Consider the following 16,668-nt stretch of genomic DNA (forward strand, 5'->3'; position numbering starts at 1 on the left):
TAGAGGGAGCACACAGAGCACATAGAATGTATAGAGGGAGCACACAGAGCACATAGAACGTATAGAGGGAGCACACAGAGCACATAGAATGTATGGAGGGAGCATACAGAGCACATAGACCGTATAGAGGGAGCACACAGAGCACATAGAACGTATAGAGGGAGCACACAGAGCACATAGAATGTATAGAGGGAGCATACAGAGCACATAGAACTTATAGAGGGAGCACACAGAGCACATAGAACTTATAGAGGGAGCACACAGAGCACATAGAACTTATAGAGGGAGCACACAGAGCACATAGACTGTATAGAGGGAGCACACAGAGCACATAGACCGTATAGAGGGAGCACACAGAGCACATAGACCGTATAGAGGGAGCACACAGAGCACATAGAACGTATAGAGGGAGCACACAGAGCACATAGAACTTATAGAGGGAGCACACAGAGCACATAGAACGTATAGAGGGAGCACACAGAGCACATAGAACGTATAGAGGGAGCACATAGAGCACATAGAACGTATAGAGGGAGCACACAGAGCACATAGATTGTATAGAGGGAGCACACAGAGCACAATGAACGTATAGAGGGAGCAAACAGAGCACATAGAACATAAAGAGGGAGCACACAGAGCACATAGAATGTATAGAGGGAACACACAGAGCACATAGAACGTATAGAGGGAGCACACAGAGCACATAGACCGTATAGAGGGAGCACACAGAGCACATAGACCGTATAGAGGGAGCACACAGAGCACATAGAACGTATAGAGAGAGCACACAGAGCACATAGAACGTATAGAGAGAGCACACAGAGCACATAGAACGTATAGAGGGAGCACACAGAGCACAATGAATGTATAGAGGGAGCAAACAGAGCACATAGAGAACACAGAGCACATAGAACGTATAGAGGGAGCACACAGAGCACATAGACCGTATAGAGGGAACACACAGAGCACATAGAACGTATAGAGGGAGCACACAGAGCACATAGAACGTATAGAGGGAGCACACAGAGCACATAGACCGTATAGAGGGAGCACACAGAGCACAATGAACGTATAGAGGGAGCACACAGAGCACATAGAACTTATAGAGGGAGCACACAGAGCACATAGAACTTATAGAGGGAGCACACAGAGCACATAGACCGTATAGAGGGAGCACACAGAGCACATAGACCGTATAGAGGGAGCACACAGAGCACATAGAACTTATAGAGGGAGCACACAGAGCACATAGAACGTATAGAGGGAGCACACAGAGCACATTGAACGTATAGAGAGAGCACACAGAGCACATAGAACGTATAGAGAGAGCACATAGAACGTATAGAGAGAGCACACAGAGCACATAGAACATATAGAGGGAGCACACAGAGCACATGGAACGTATAGAGGGAGCACACAGAGCACATAGAACGTTGTGGCAAACCTAGCCACTTCTGGACTATAATGTAAGAAAGGTTGTCTATAGACTGCATTGTGTGCTATGTAGATGTGACAGACCCTTCTTTCAGTACTGAAGGAGTTAACTGTGTTCAACTTTAAGAAGCTATTGTGTACTGTCATTAAAGTCAGTGATAAACAGTCCATTGTTTAATCACCCTCAGAGAGCAGATGCCTAGTGATAAGAAAAGCCAAATGTGTTTTGTGTTTAAGTTGTTATCTGCCTAAGTAAAGTAATGTGATCTGTCCAAGGGTGTGGGCCCTCCATCTAATGTACAACATTCTTTCAACCCCCATCTGGGGGGTCAGACCTGCATAAATACTAGGCATAGCCTTTTAATAAATGACATTCTGTTTTAAACCTGAAAACTGGCTGGGTTGTGAATTGCTGATTCCCTATGCAGGACATTGTTCCCTGGTGTTAACCCTTGGTATCCTGTTGGTACCGTTACAATTGGTGGCAAGCGACGGAATGAACCTTATCGCCCAGAAGAGCAACTACACAAGCCAGTAACCTCAGGAAGAGGGGGATTACTACAATACTGACTAAGATGGAAGGAGTACCAAGGACCGAAGTGAATGGAGATGGATTATTCTAAGCTAAAGAGACAAACGTTAAAGGAACTGCTAGAAGCCAGGGGAAAGATAGGCAGCAGCAAACCCAAGGCTATATTAATTGCCGAGCTGATGGAGGGAGACAGAGCTTGCAGCGCTACGCCTCCAGCAGCCATGGAGGAGACCCTATACCAGAGGGAAATGAGGACCAGGCTGGAATTTTTACCCCAACCTGTACCACGGGATATGCTATCCGTGGTAATGGCAGATGTGCAGGAGTACGTGATGGCACACAGTCCGCGGAATGCATCCTCCCGAGCAGAATCCATTTTGGACTCACTCCCAAAATCCCATACCATGCATTTAAAATGTTTTGTGAGGAAAAGGATGAGATCAATGGGTATTTACAGGATTTTGAGAGACTGTGCGAGTTACATGATTTGGAGCAGTCCGTATGGGTGCCGGTGCTAGCAGGCAAGCTAGCCGGTAGGGCAGCGGAAGCGTATCGCGCTGTACCCAGGGAGGACAGCAAGGATTACGCTAAAGTGAAGAGAGCGATCTTGGAAAGATATGCCATTACCCCAGAGGCATACCGGCGCAAGTTTAGAGGCCTGCGCAAGCCAGAAAGAGATTCACATGCAGAATGGGCCCACAAGCTGGATCAAGCATCTCAAGGGTGGATACAGGCCAGCCAAGCTACCACCATGGAAGAATTGCGACAACTGATGCTGTTGGAGCAATTCTTTAACGGCTTGTCCCCAGAAGCCCAAGAATGGGTGAGAGATCGAAAACCCCTCACCTTAACCGAAGCAGCCAGATTAGCAGACCAGCATTTTGATGCCAGGAGGCACCATGGACTACAGCCTAACAACCCCACAGCGGCACCTTTTCGCCCAGCCCCAGGGAATCCACCACCCCCCTCACGATACAACGGACGGGCGAATATACAATGCCACACCTGCAAGCAGTGGGGACATATGGCACGTGAGTGCACCCAAAATCGGAGCAGACAAGCTTGGAACCAGGTCAGACAGAACCTGGCCCCAAGGGCGGCTGCTCACCATTACCAAACGGAGCCAGCCGCTCATGAGGTGTTGAGCACCCAAGCCGAGGAACCCCTGGGAATTCTGCATGAGGTGATGTCGGTCCGGGCCACCGATAACCGGCAACATCACCGCCAGCTGGTGACCGTAGAGGGGAAGGAGGTCCAGGGACTTCGGGAGCTACTTTAACCCTGATAGCTCCCCATTTGGTGCCGGATACAGCACACACTGGCGGATCCGTGGCAGTACGAGGGGCAGGGGGAGCGGTATACCGATTGCCCACTGCTAGAGTGGAGTACAGACCCCCAGTCACCCCAGCAGCTGCCAGTTACCAGCCCCCGGTGCACCGCTATACCACACGGCCTCTGGCCACAAACTACCCTCAGAGAGCCCGGTTCAATTCGCGGGGCTACTCACAACCTATTCGGTGCTTTGGATGTAAGCAACTAGGGCACAAGACCAGAGTGTCCCCTAAACACAGCGAATCAAGCACAGTCCTGGAGAAGACCCGCCGGCGAAATCCCACATAATCCTCAGCCTGCGGCCCGCTACGTAGAGGCGCAAGAATGCTGGGGCCGCCTACATGAAGCAGACCCCGTGCAAGCTGCCCACCGGAATAACCGGCAACTGGTTAAAGTGAATGGGAAGGAGGTCAGTGGTCTACGGGATACTGGTGCTACCATGACCTTGCTTCAAGAGAACTTGGTGTCTGAGAGACAGCACACTGGAGACACTGTGGCTGTGAGGGTAGCAGGGGGCACTGTGTTCCGCCTACCTGTTGCCAGGGTACATTTGGATTGGGGAGTGGGCGCTAGACCTGTGAATGTGGGGGTCAAGAAGGACTTACCTGCTGATGTTCTCCTTGGAAATGACTTGGCCCCCCTTGTTTCTGCCTATGCTCCCATGGGTCCCGCTGATGTTAACCCTGTGACTACCCAAGCCCAGTCCCTTCGGGAAGAGGTACATTTTAACCGTGGTGGACTACGCCACTAGGTACCCCGAGGCCATTGCTCTCTCCAACATCCATGCAGAGACGGTAGCTGAAGCCCTATTTGAGGAGCTACAACCTAGTTTGGTTTACTTACAAGTTGCTGTTACCTTTTATATTTTAATCAGGGCCCTCAAAAAGTTGCAGCCGTACCTGTATGGACAACCTTTTTCCTTACTCACAGATCACAACCCGTTGGTGTGGCTGAACCGTGTGGCCGGGGACAATGCCAGGCTGCTGCGCTGGAGTTTGGCGCTGCAGCCCTTCGACTTTACAATCCATTACTGCCCAGGGAAACAAAACGGTAACGCCGACGGGTTGTCCAGACAAACTGAACTTGAAAAGTGATCTGTGAGTACTTTCCCGGACATCCCCAAGCCGATCCGTTGGGATCAGACTGTGTATGCCGGCTTGGTTCTGGGGGAGCATTGTGGCAAACCTAGCCACTTCTGGACTATAATGTAAGAAAGGTTGTCTATAGACTGCATTGTGTGCTATGTAGATGTGACAGACCCTTCTGTCAGTACTGAAGGAGTTAACTGTGTTCAACTTTAAGAAGCTATTGTGTACTGTCATTAAAGTTAGTGATAAACAGTCCATTGTTTAATCACATCTAGAGAGCAGATGCCTAGTGATAAGAAAAGCCAAATGTGTTTTGTGTTTAAGTTGTTATCTGTCTAAGTAAAGTAATGTGATCTGTCCAAGGGTGTGGGCCCTCCATCTAATGTACAACATTCTTTCAACCCCCATCTGGGGGGTCAGACCTGCATAAATACTAGGCATAGCCTTTTAATAAATAACATTCTGTTTTAAACCTGAAAACTGGCTGGGTTGTGAATTGCTGATTCCCTATGCAGGACATTGTTCCCTGGTGTTAACCCTTGGTATCCTGTTGGTACCGTTACAAACGTATAGAGAGAGCACACAGAGCACATAGAATGTATAGAGGGAGCACACAGAGCACAATGAACGTATAGAGAGAGCACACAGAGCACATAGAATGTATAGAGGGAGCACACAGAGCACAATGAACGTACAGAGGGAGCACACAGAGCACAATGAACGTATAGAGGGAGCACACAGAGCACATAGATTGTATAGAGGGAGCACATAGAGGGAGCACACAGAGCACATAGACCGTATAGAGGGAGCACACAGAGCACATAGACCGTATAGAGGGAGCACACAGAGCACATAGAACGTATAGAGGGAGCACACAGAGCACAATGAACATATAGAGGGAGCATACAGAGCACATTGAACTTATAGACAGAGCACAGAGAGCACATAGAACGTATAGAGGGAGCACAGAGCACACAGAGCACATAGAACGTATAGCGGGAGCACACCGAGCACATAGAACGTATAGAGGGAGCACACAGAGCACATAGAACGTATAGAGGGAGCACACAGAGCACATAGAACATATAGAGGGAGCACACAGAGCACATAGAACGTATAGAGAGAGCACACAGAGCACATAGAACGTATAGAGAGAGCACACAGAGCACATAGAACATATAGAGGGAGCACACAGAGCACATAGAACGTATAGAGGGAGCACACAGAGCACATAGAACATATAGAGGGAGCACACAGAGCACATAGAACATATAGAGGGAGCACACAGAGCACATAGAACGTATAGAGGGAGCACACAGAGCACATAGAACATATAGAGGGAGCACACAGAGCACATAGAACGTATAGAGGGAGCACACAGAGCACATAAAACATATAGAGGGAGCACACAGAGCACATAGAACGTATAGAGAGAGCACACAGAGCACATAGAACGTATAGAGAGAGCACACAGAGCACATAGAACATATAGAGGGAGCACACAGAGCACATAGAACGTATAGAGGGAGCACACAGAGCACATAGAACATATAGAGGGAGCACACAGAGCACATAGAATGTATAGAGGGAGCATACAGAGCACATAGAACGTATAGAGGGAGCACACAGAGCACATAGAACTTATAGAGGGAGCATACAGAGCACATAGAACGTATAGAGGGAGCATACAGAGCACATAGAACGTATAGAGGGAGCACACAGAGCACATAGAACATATAGAGGGAGCACACAGAGCACATAGAACGTATAGAGGGAGCACACAGAGCACATAGAACATATAGAGGGAGCACACAGAGCACATAGAACGTATAGAGGGAGCATACAGAGCACATAGAACGTATAGAGGGAGCACACAGAGCACATAGAACGTATAGAGGGAGCATACAGAGCACATAGAACGTATAGAGGGAGCATACAGAGCACATAGAACATATAGAGGGAGCACACAGAGCACATAGAACATATAGAGGGAGCACACAGAGCACAATGAACATAAAGAGGGAGCACACAGAGCACAATGAACGTATAGAGGGAGCACACAGAGCACAATGAACATAAAGAGGGAGCACACAGAGCACAATGAACGTATAGAGGGAGCACACGGAGCACAATGAACATAAAGAGGGAGCACACAGAGCACAATGAACGTATAGAGGGAGCACACAGAGCACATAGACCGTATAGAGGGAGCACACAGAGCACATTGAATGTATAGAGGGAGCACACAGAGCACATAGAACGTATAGAGGGAGCACACAGAGCACATAGAACGTATAGAGGGAGCACACAGAGCACAATGAACATATAGAGGGAGCACACAGAGCACATAGACCGTATAGAGGGAGCACACAGAGCACATAGAGCGTATAGAGGGAGCACACAGAGCACATAGAGCGTATAGAGGGAGCACACAGAGCACAATGAACATATAGAGGGAGCATATAGAGCACAATGAACGTATAGAGGGAGCAAACAGAGCACATAGAACATATAGAGGGAGCACACAGAGCACATTGAACTTATAGACAGAGCACAGAGAGCACATAGAACATATAGAGAGAGCACACAGAGCACATAGAACGTATAGAGGGAGCACACAGAGCACATAGAACGTATAGAGAGAGCACACAGAGCACATAGAACGTATAGAGGGAGCACACAGAGCACATAGAACGTATAGAGGGAGCACACAGAGCACATAGAACGTATAGAGGGAGCACACAGAGCACATAGAACGTATAGAGGGAGCACACAGAGCACATAGAACGTATAGAGGGAGCACACAGAGCACATAGAACATATAGAGGGAGCACACAGAGCACATAGAACGTATAGAGAGAGCACACAGAGCACATAGAACGTATAGAGAGAGCACACAGAGCACATAGAACATATAGAGGGAGCACACAGAGCACATAGAACGTATAGAGGGAGCACACAGAGCACATAGAACATATAGAGGGAGCACACAGAGCACATAGAACGTATAGAGGGAGCATACAGAGCACATAGAACGTATAGAGGGAGCACACAGAGCACATAGAACTTATAGAGGGAGCATACAGAGCACATAGAACGTATAGAGGGAGCATACAGAGCACATAGAACGTATAGAGGGAGCACACAGAGCACATAGAACATATAGAGGGAGCACACAGAGCACATAGAACGTATAGAGGGAGCACACAGAGCACATAGAACATATAGAGGGAGCACACAGAGCACATAGAACGTATAGAGGGAGCATACAGAGCACATAGAACGTATAGAGGGAGCACACAGAGCACATAGAACGTATAGAGGGAGCATACAGAGCACATAGAACGTATAGAGGGAGCATACAGAGCACATAGAACATATAGAGGGAGCACACAGAGCACATAGAACATATAGAGGGAGCACACAGAGCACAATGAACATAAAGAGGGAGCACACAGAGCACAATGAACGTATAGAGGGAGCACACAGAGCACAATGAACATAAAGAGGGAGCACACAGAGCACAATGAACGTATAGAGGGAGCACACGGAGCACAATGAACATAAAGAGGGAGCACACAGAGCACAATGAACGTATAGAGGGAGCACACAGAGCACATAGACCGTATAGAGGGAGCACACAGAGCACATTGAATGTATAGAGGGAGCACACAGAGCACATATAACGTATAGAGGGAGCACACAGAGCACATAGAACGTATAGAGGGAGCACACAGAGCACAATGAACATATAGAGGGAGCACACAGAGCACATAGACCGTATAGAGGGAGCACACAGAGCACATAGAGCGTATAGAGGGAGCACACAGAGCACATAGAGCGTATAGAGGGAGCACACAGAGCACAATGAACATATAGAGGGAGCATATAGAGCACAATGAACGTATAGAGGGAGCAAACAGAGCACATAGAACATATAGAGGGAGCACACAGAGCACATTGAACTTATAGACAGAGCACAGAGAGCACATAGAACATATAGAGAGAGCACACAGAGCACATAGAACGTATAGAGGGAGCACACAGAGCACATAGAACGTATAGAGAGAGCACACAGAGCACATAGAACGTATAGAGGGAGCACACAGAGCACATAGAACGTATAGAGGGAGCACACAGAGCACATAGAACGTATAGAGGGAGCACACAGAGCACATAGAACGTATAGAGGGAGCACACAGAGCACATAGAACGTATAGAGAGAGCACACAGAGCACATAGAACGTATAGAGGGAGCACATAGAGCACATAGAATGTATAGAGGGAGCACACAGAGCACATAGAATGTATAGAGGGAGCACACAGAGCACATAGAACGTATAGAGGGAGCACACAGAGCACATAGAATGTATAGAGGGAGCACACAGAGCACATAGACCGTATAGAGAGAGCACACAGAGCACATAGAACGTATAGAGGGAGCACACAGAGCACATAGAATGTATAGAGGGAGCACACAGAGCACATAGAACGTATAGAGAGAGCACACAGAGCACATAGAATGTATAGAGAGAGCACACAGAGCACATAGAACGTATAGAGGGAGCACACAGAGCACATAGAATGTATAGAGAGAGCACACAGAGCACATAGAACGTATAGAGGGAGCACACAGAGCACATAGAACGTATAGAGAGAGCACACAGAGCACATAGAACGTATAGAGGGAGCACACAGAGCACATAGAACATATAGAGGGAGCACACAGAGCACATAGAACGTATAGAGGGAGCACACAGAGCACATAGAACATATAGAGGGAGCACATAGAGCACATAGACCGTATAGAGCGAGCACACAGAGCACATAGAACATATAGAGGGAGCACACAGAGCACATAGACCGTATAGAGCGAGCACACAGAGCACATAGAACTTATAGAGGGAGCACACAGAGCACATAGAACTTATAGAGAGAGCACACAGAGCACATAGAGGGAGCACACAGAGCACATAGAACATATAGAGAGAGCACACAGAGCACATAGAACATATAGAGGGAGCACACAGAGCACATTGAACTTATAGACAGAGCACAGAGAGCACATAGAACATATAGAGGGAGCACACAGAGCAGATAGAACATATAGAGGGAGCACACAGAGCACATAGAACACATAGAGGGAGCACACAGAGCACATAGAACCTATAGAGGGAGCACACAGAGCACATAGAACATATAGAGAGAGCACACAGAGCACATAGAACATATAGAGAGAGCACACAGAGCACATAGAACATATAGAGGGAGCACACAGAGCACATAGAACATATAGAGGGAGCACACAGAGCAGATAGAACATATAGAGGGAGCACACAGAGCACATAGAACACATAGAGGGAGCACACAGAGCACATAGAACCTATAGAGGGAGCACACAGAGCACATAGACCGTATAGAGGGAGCACACAGAGCACCTAGAACGTATAGAGGGAGCACACAGAGCACATAGAACGTATAGAGGGAGCACACAGAGCACATAGAACATATAGAGGGAGCACACAGAGCACATAGAACGTATAGAGGGAGCACACAGAGCACATAGAACGTATAGAGAGAGCACACAGAGCACATAGAACGTATAGAGGGAGCACACAGAGCACAATGAACATAAAGAGGGAGCACACAGAGCACAATGAACGTATAGAGGGAGCACACAGAGCACAATGAACATATAGAGGGAGCAAACAGAGCACATAGAACATATAGAGGGAGCACACAGAGCACAATGAACTTATAGACAGAGCACAGAGAGCACATAGAACGTATAGAGAGAGCACACAGAGCACATAGAACGTATAGAGAGAGCACACAGAGCACATAGAACATATAGATGGAGCACACAGAGCACATAGAACGTATAGAGGGAGCACACAGAGCACATAGAACGTATAGAGGGAGCACACAGAGCACATAGAACATATAGAGTGTGACAAAACCAATCTCGCCACTGTACATTGGAGGGCCTGTTATGGAACATTCTTTGGGCTGGAGGTACATGGGCTTAAGGATACCCAGAGACTGCATGGAAATATGGAATTTTATATGCTGGACACCCCATGTACTTTCATAACTCTGTCTTATGTCTATGTCACCCTGTATCCATAAATACAGGATGGGTACAGGGTGTGAGTGCCCCTTGTGGGAGCAATTGTGACTCTATAAGCCAAGTGGGCATAAAAGACTTTATAGCTAATAAGAACTGTTCCTATATTCTCTAATAAGATGTATTCTATGTATGTTTCAGATCTGATTGTGTCTCAGGAGTCTGTCTGGGTAAACTTATTGTGTTTTGTGTGATTATGTTAACTAGACTGCCCAACATCAGATTGTCTGAGTAAACGTTCTTCCCCAGTTAATTAATTTAATATGTTAATCTGTTTTACCTGTGAATAGACAATTGTTAGAGGTTTGATGCATTGTTCATATGTTTGCTTTACTGTTAAACCAATGCCCTTTGTAACCTGAAGCCAGGGTGTATAAATCTGTGTGCTGCCTTCAAATAAAGGAGACATTCTGTTTTAAACCTGAAACTGGCTGGGTTGTGAATTGCTGATTCCCTATGCAGGACATTGTTCATCTGGTATTAAACCTTGGTACACTGTTGGTACCGTAACATTGGTGGCAGCGACGGAATGAACCTTATCGCCCAGAAGAGCAACTACACAAGCCAGTAACCTCAGGAAGAGGGGGATTATTACAATACTGACTAAGATGGAAAAGAGAAAAGTAAATTTTGCAGCTTTTAAAAACTTCCTGGAAACAGAAGGAGAGATTGATGGGTACCTTGCGGATTTTGAGAGGCAATGTGCACTACACAAGGTACCCGCAGAGGACTGGGTCACGATATTATCTGGAAAATTATCCGGCCGGGCCAGAGAGGCTTTTCGGGCCATTCCAGATGAGGAAGTCGGGGATTATAATACTGTAAAAGAGGCTCTGCTCTCCAGGTATGCGGTTACACCGGAGGCATACCGGAGACGGTTCAGAGACACTGTTAAATTAGCTGGAGATTCCTACCTTGAGTGGGCATGTAAGGTGCACCGCACAGCAGCTCACTGGATAGCGGGGTGCCAAGCCATATCTGGGGAAGAGGTGCTGCAGCTATTCCTGTTGGAACATTGCTTCGACAAATTACCCGCAGGAGTTCGAGAGTGGGTACGGGACCGTAAACCCTCCACCCTGCAGGAAGCGGCTCGCTTGGCAGATGAGTATACGGATGCCCGCAAACTGGACACTGCTACCACTAAGCCCCCTGCTAGAGTGGAGTACAGACCCCCAGTCACCCCAGCAGCTGCCAGTTACCAAACCCCGGCGCACCACTATACCACACGGCCTCCGGCCACGAACTACCCTCAGAGAGCCCTGCGGTGCTACTCACAACCTATTCGGTGCTTTAGATGTAAGCAACTAGGGCACAAAAGACCAGAGTGTCCCCTAAACGCAGCGAACCAAGCGCAGTCCTGGAGAAGACCCGCCGGCGGAATCCCACGTAATCCTCAGCCTGCGGCCCGCTACGTAGAGGCGCAAGAATGCTGGAGCATCCTACATGAGGCAGACCTTGTGCAAGCTGCCCACCGGAATAACCGGCAACTGGTTAAAGTGAATGGGAAGAAGGTCAGTGGTCTACGGGATACTGGTGCTACCATGACCTTGCTTCAAAAGAACTTGGTGTCTGAGAAACAGTACACTGGAGACACTGTGGCTGTGAGGGTAGCAGGGGGCGATGTGTTCAGCCTACCTGTTGCCAGGGTACATTTGGATTGGGGAGTGGGCGCTAGACCTGTGAATGTGGGGGTCAAGAAGGACTTACCTGCTGATGTTCTTCTTGGAAATGACTTGGCCCCCCTTGTTTCTGCCTACGCTCCTATGGGTCCCGCTGATGTTAACTCTGTGACTACCCGTGCCCAGATCCATGCAGCAGAGACTGACCCACCTGCTGCTAAGCCCCAGGACGCTGAGCTCAGTAAATCTCTATCCGCTATTGATATGTGGAGGTCCCGTTACAATGCGCTGATGAAGGAGAAGAGGAGCGCAGAGGAAAAAGCACGTTTAGAACAGGAATCTCTGCTAGACAAGCTGCACCGACAGACTGCAGAAAACACAAGCTTGAGAGTGGGACATGAAACATTAAAGAAAAACTTAGTGACACTGGAGGAGAAGCTGACGCTGGCTCATAGTGAGGTGCAGCAACTCAAGGGCACCCTATGTCAGTATGAAGGGATTGTGGATACCTATAAAGAGCAGGTACAGAAAACTCGTAAATAAGCTGATGGGATTTTGAAGGACTGTTTGGCCCTGGTCTGGGCACTGAGGAATTTGAACCCTTGTTTGTATGGACAGGAATTCTCTCTCATAACGGGAATACAGATGGATTGTCCCAGCAAACTGACATGCCTACCAGGCGCTCTGGTGGTATATGGCACAGTACATACCCTGGACAGCCGAGCATGACAAACCAGAGGGAGAGGAGTTTGATGGTCCTGTCCCCCAGCAACACGGCTGTTTAGCCAAAGGGGAGACGATTGGTCTCCCCCTCCAGCAGCTTAGCTATGTATCCAAAGGGGAGACAGTCGGTCTCCCCCTCCAGCAACCAGGCTCCCACCAGGCTACTTCCATGGTAGTGCTGGCACCCGGGCAGAGTACAGCTGGTCTCTGCCCACCTCGCAACCCACCAATTCAGCGTACCAGTCCCCCACACAGCTGTGGTGAGGCACCTGGACATGGACAAGTTTTCCCCGTACTCAGGTGTAGTAACCATTTATTGTGGGTGGGCTGTACTACTAATTGTGTTTTACGGGTGGGTTGCTGGACTAACCAGGGCACTGACCGGCAGGAGGTCAGATACCCTGTTAGTCTGTTTGGAAAAGGGGAGAGATGTGACAAAACCAATCTCGCCACTGTACATTGGAGGGCCTGTTATGGAACATTCTTTGGGCTGGAGGTACATGGGCTTAAGGATACCCAGAGACTGCATGGAAATATGGAATTTTATATGCTGGACACCCCATGTACTTTCATAACTCTGTCTTATGTCTATGTCACCCTGTATCCATAAATACAGGATGGGTACAGGGTGTGAGTGCCCCTTGTGGGAGCAATTGTGACTCTATAAGCCAAGTGGGCATAAAAGACTTTATAGCTAATAAGAACTGTTCCTATATTCTCTAATAAGATGTATTCTATGTATGTTTCAGATCTGATTGTGTCTCAGGAGTCTGTCTGGGTAAACTTATTGTGTTTTGTGTGATTATGTTAACTAGACTGCCCAACATCAGATTGTCTGAGTAAACGTTCTTCCCCAGTTAATTAATTTAATATGTTAATCTGTTTTACCTGTGAATAGACAATTGTTAGAGGTTTGATGCATTGTTCATATGTTTGCTTTACTGTTAAACCAATGCCCTTTGTAACCTGAAGCCAGGGTGTATAAATCTGTGTGCTGCCTTCAAATAAAGGAGACATTCTGTTTTAAACCTGAAACTGGCTGGGTTGTGAATTGCTGATTCCCTATGCAGGACATTGTTCATCTGGTATTAAACCTTGGTACACTGTTGGTACCGTAACATAGAGGGAGCACACAGAGCACATAGAACATATAGAGGGAGCACACAGAGCACATAGAACATATAGAGGGAGCACACAGAGCACATAGAACGTATAGAGGGAGCATACAGAGCACATAGAACGTATAGAGAGAGCACACAGATCACATAGAACGTATAGAGGGAGCACACAGAGCACAATGAACATAAAGAGGAAGCACACAGAGCACAATGAACGTATAGAGGGAGCACACAGAGCACAATGAACATAAAGAGGGAGCACACAGAGCACAATGAACGTATAGAGGGAGCACACAGAGCACAATGAACATAAAGAGGGAGCACACAGAGCACAATGAACATAAAGAGGGAGCACACAGAGCACAATGAACGTATAGAGGGAGCACACAGAGCACAATGAACATAAAGAGGGAGCACACAGAGCACAATGAACGTATAGAGGGAGCACACAGAGCACATAGAACGTATAGAGGGAGCACACAGAGCACATTGAACGTATCGAGGGAGCACACAGAGCACATATAACGTATAGAGGGAGCACACAGAGCACATAGAACGTATAGAGGGAGCACACAGAGCACATAGAACGTATAGAGGGAGCACACAGAGCACATAGAACGTATAGAGGGAGTAAACAGAGCACATATAACGTATAGAGGGAGCACACAGCACAATGAACATATAGAGGGAGCACACAGAGCACATAGAACGTATAGAGGGAGCACACAGAGCACATAGAACATATAGAGGGAGCACAAAGAGCACATAGAACTTATAGACAGAGCACAATGAACGTATAGAGGGAGCACACAGAGCACATAGAGCGTATAGAGGGAGCACACAGAGCACATAGAGCGTATAGAGGGAGCACACAGAGCACATAGAGCGTATAGAGGGAGCACACAGAGCACATAGAGCGTATAGAGGGAGCACACAGAGCACAATGAACTTATAGACAGAGCACAGAGAGCACATAGAAGGTATAGAGAGAGCACACCGAGCACATAGAACATATAGAGAGAGCACACAGAGCACATAGAACGTATAGAGAGAGCACACAGAGCACATAGAACGTATAGAGAGAGCACACAGAGCACATAGAACGTATAGAGGGAGCACACAGAGCACATAGAACGTATAGAGGGAGCACACAGAGCACATAGAATGTATAGAGGGAGCACACAGAGCACATAGAATGTATAGAGGGAGCACACAGAGCACATAGAACATATAGAGGGAGCACACAGAGCACATAGAATGTATAGAGGGAGCACACAGAGCACATAGAACATATAGAGGGAGCACACAGAGCACATAGAATGTATAGAGGGAGCACACAGAGCACATAGAACGTATAGAGGGAGCACACAGAGCACATAGACCGTATAGAGGGAGCACACAGAACACATAGAACGTATAGAGAGAGCACACAGAGCACATAGAACGTATAGAGAGAGCACACAGAGCACATAGAACATATAGAGGGAGCACACAGAGCACATAGAACGTATAGAGGGAGCACACAGAGCACATAGAACGTATAGAGGGAGCACACAGAGCACATAGAATGTATAGAGGGAGCACACAGAGCACATAGACCGTATAGAGGGAGCATACAGAGCACATAGAACGTATAGAGGGAGCACACAGAGCACATAGAACGTATAGAGGGAGCACACAGAGCACATAGAACGTATAGAGGGAGCACACAGAGCACATAGAACGTATAGAGGGAGCACACAGAGCACATAGAACGTATAGAGGGAGCACACAGAGCACATAGAACGTATAGAGGGAGCACACAGAGCACATAGAACGTATAGAGAGAGCACACAGAGCACATAGAACGTATAGAGGGAGCACACAGAGCACATAGAACATATAGAGGGAGCACACAGAGCACAATGAACATAAAGAGGGAGCACACAGAGCACATAGAACGTATAGAGGGAGCACACAGAGCACATAGAACTTATAGACGGAGCACACAGAGCACATAGAACGTATAGAGGGAGCACACAGAGTACATAGAACGTATAGAGGGAGAAAACAGAGCACATAGATTGTATAGCGGGAGCACACAGAGCACATAGAACGTATAGACAGAGCACACAGAGCACATAGAACGTATAGAGGGAGCACACAGAGCACATAGAACTTATAGACGGAGCACACAGAGCACATTGAACGTATAGAGTGAGCACACAGAGCACATAGAACTTATAGACGGAGCACACAGAGCACATAGAACGTATAGAGGGAGCAAACAGAACACATAGAACTTATAGACGGAGCACACAGAGCACAATGAACGTATAGAGGGAGCACACAGAGCACATAGAACATATAGTAGGAGCACACAGAGCTCCTTGAACATATAGAGGGAGCACACAGAGCACATAGAACGTATAGAGGGAGCACACAGAGCACATAGAACATATAGAGGGAGCACACAGAGCACATAGACCGTATAGAGAGAGCCCACAGAGCACATAGAACATATAGAGAGAGGACAGAGAGCAAATAGATTAAATAGAGAGAGCACATCGAGCACAATGAACGTATAGAGGGAGCACACAGAGCACAATGAACGTATAGAGGGAGCACACAGAGCACAATGAACATATAGAGGGAGCGCACAGAGCACATAGACCGTATAGAGGGAGCACATAGAATGTATAGAGAGAGCACACAG

Source organism: Bombina bombina, chromosome 9 (genome assembly GCF_027579735.1).
Source record: "Bombina bombina isolate aBomBom1 chromosome 9, aBomBom1.pri, whole genome shotgun sequence".
Lineage (NCBI taxonomy): Eukaryota > Metazoa > Chordata > Amphibia > Anura > Bombinatoridae > Bombina > Bombina bombina.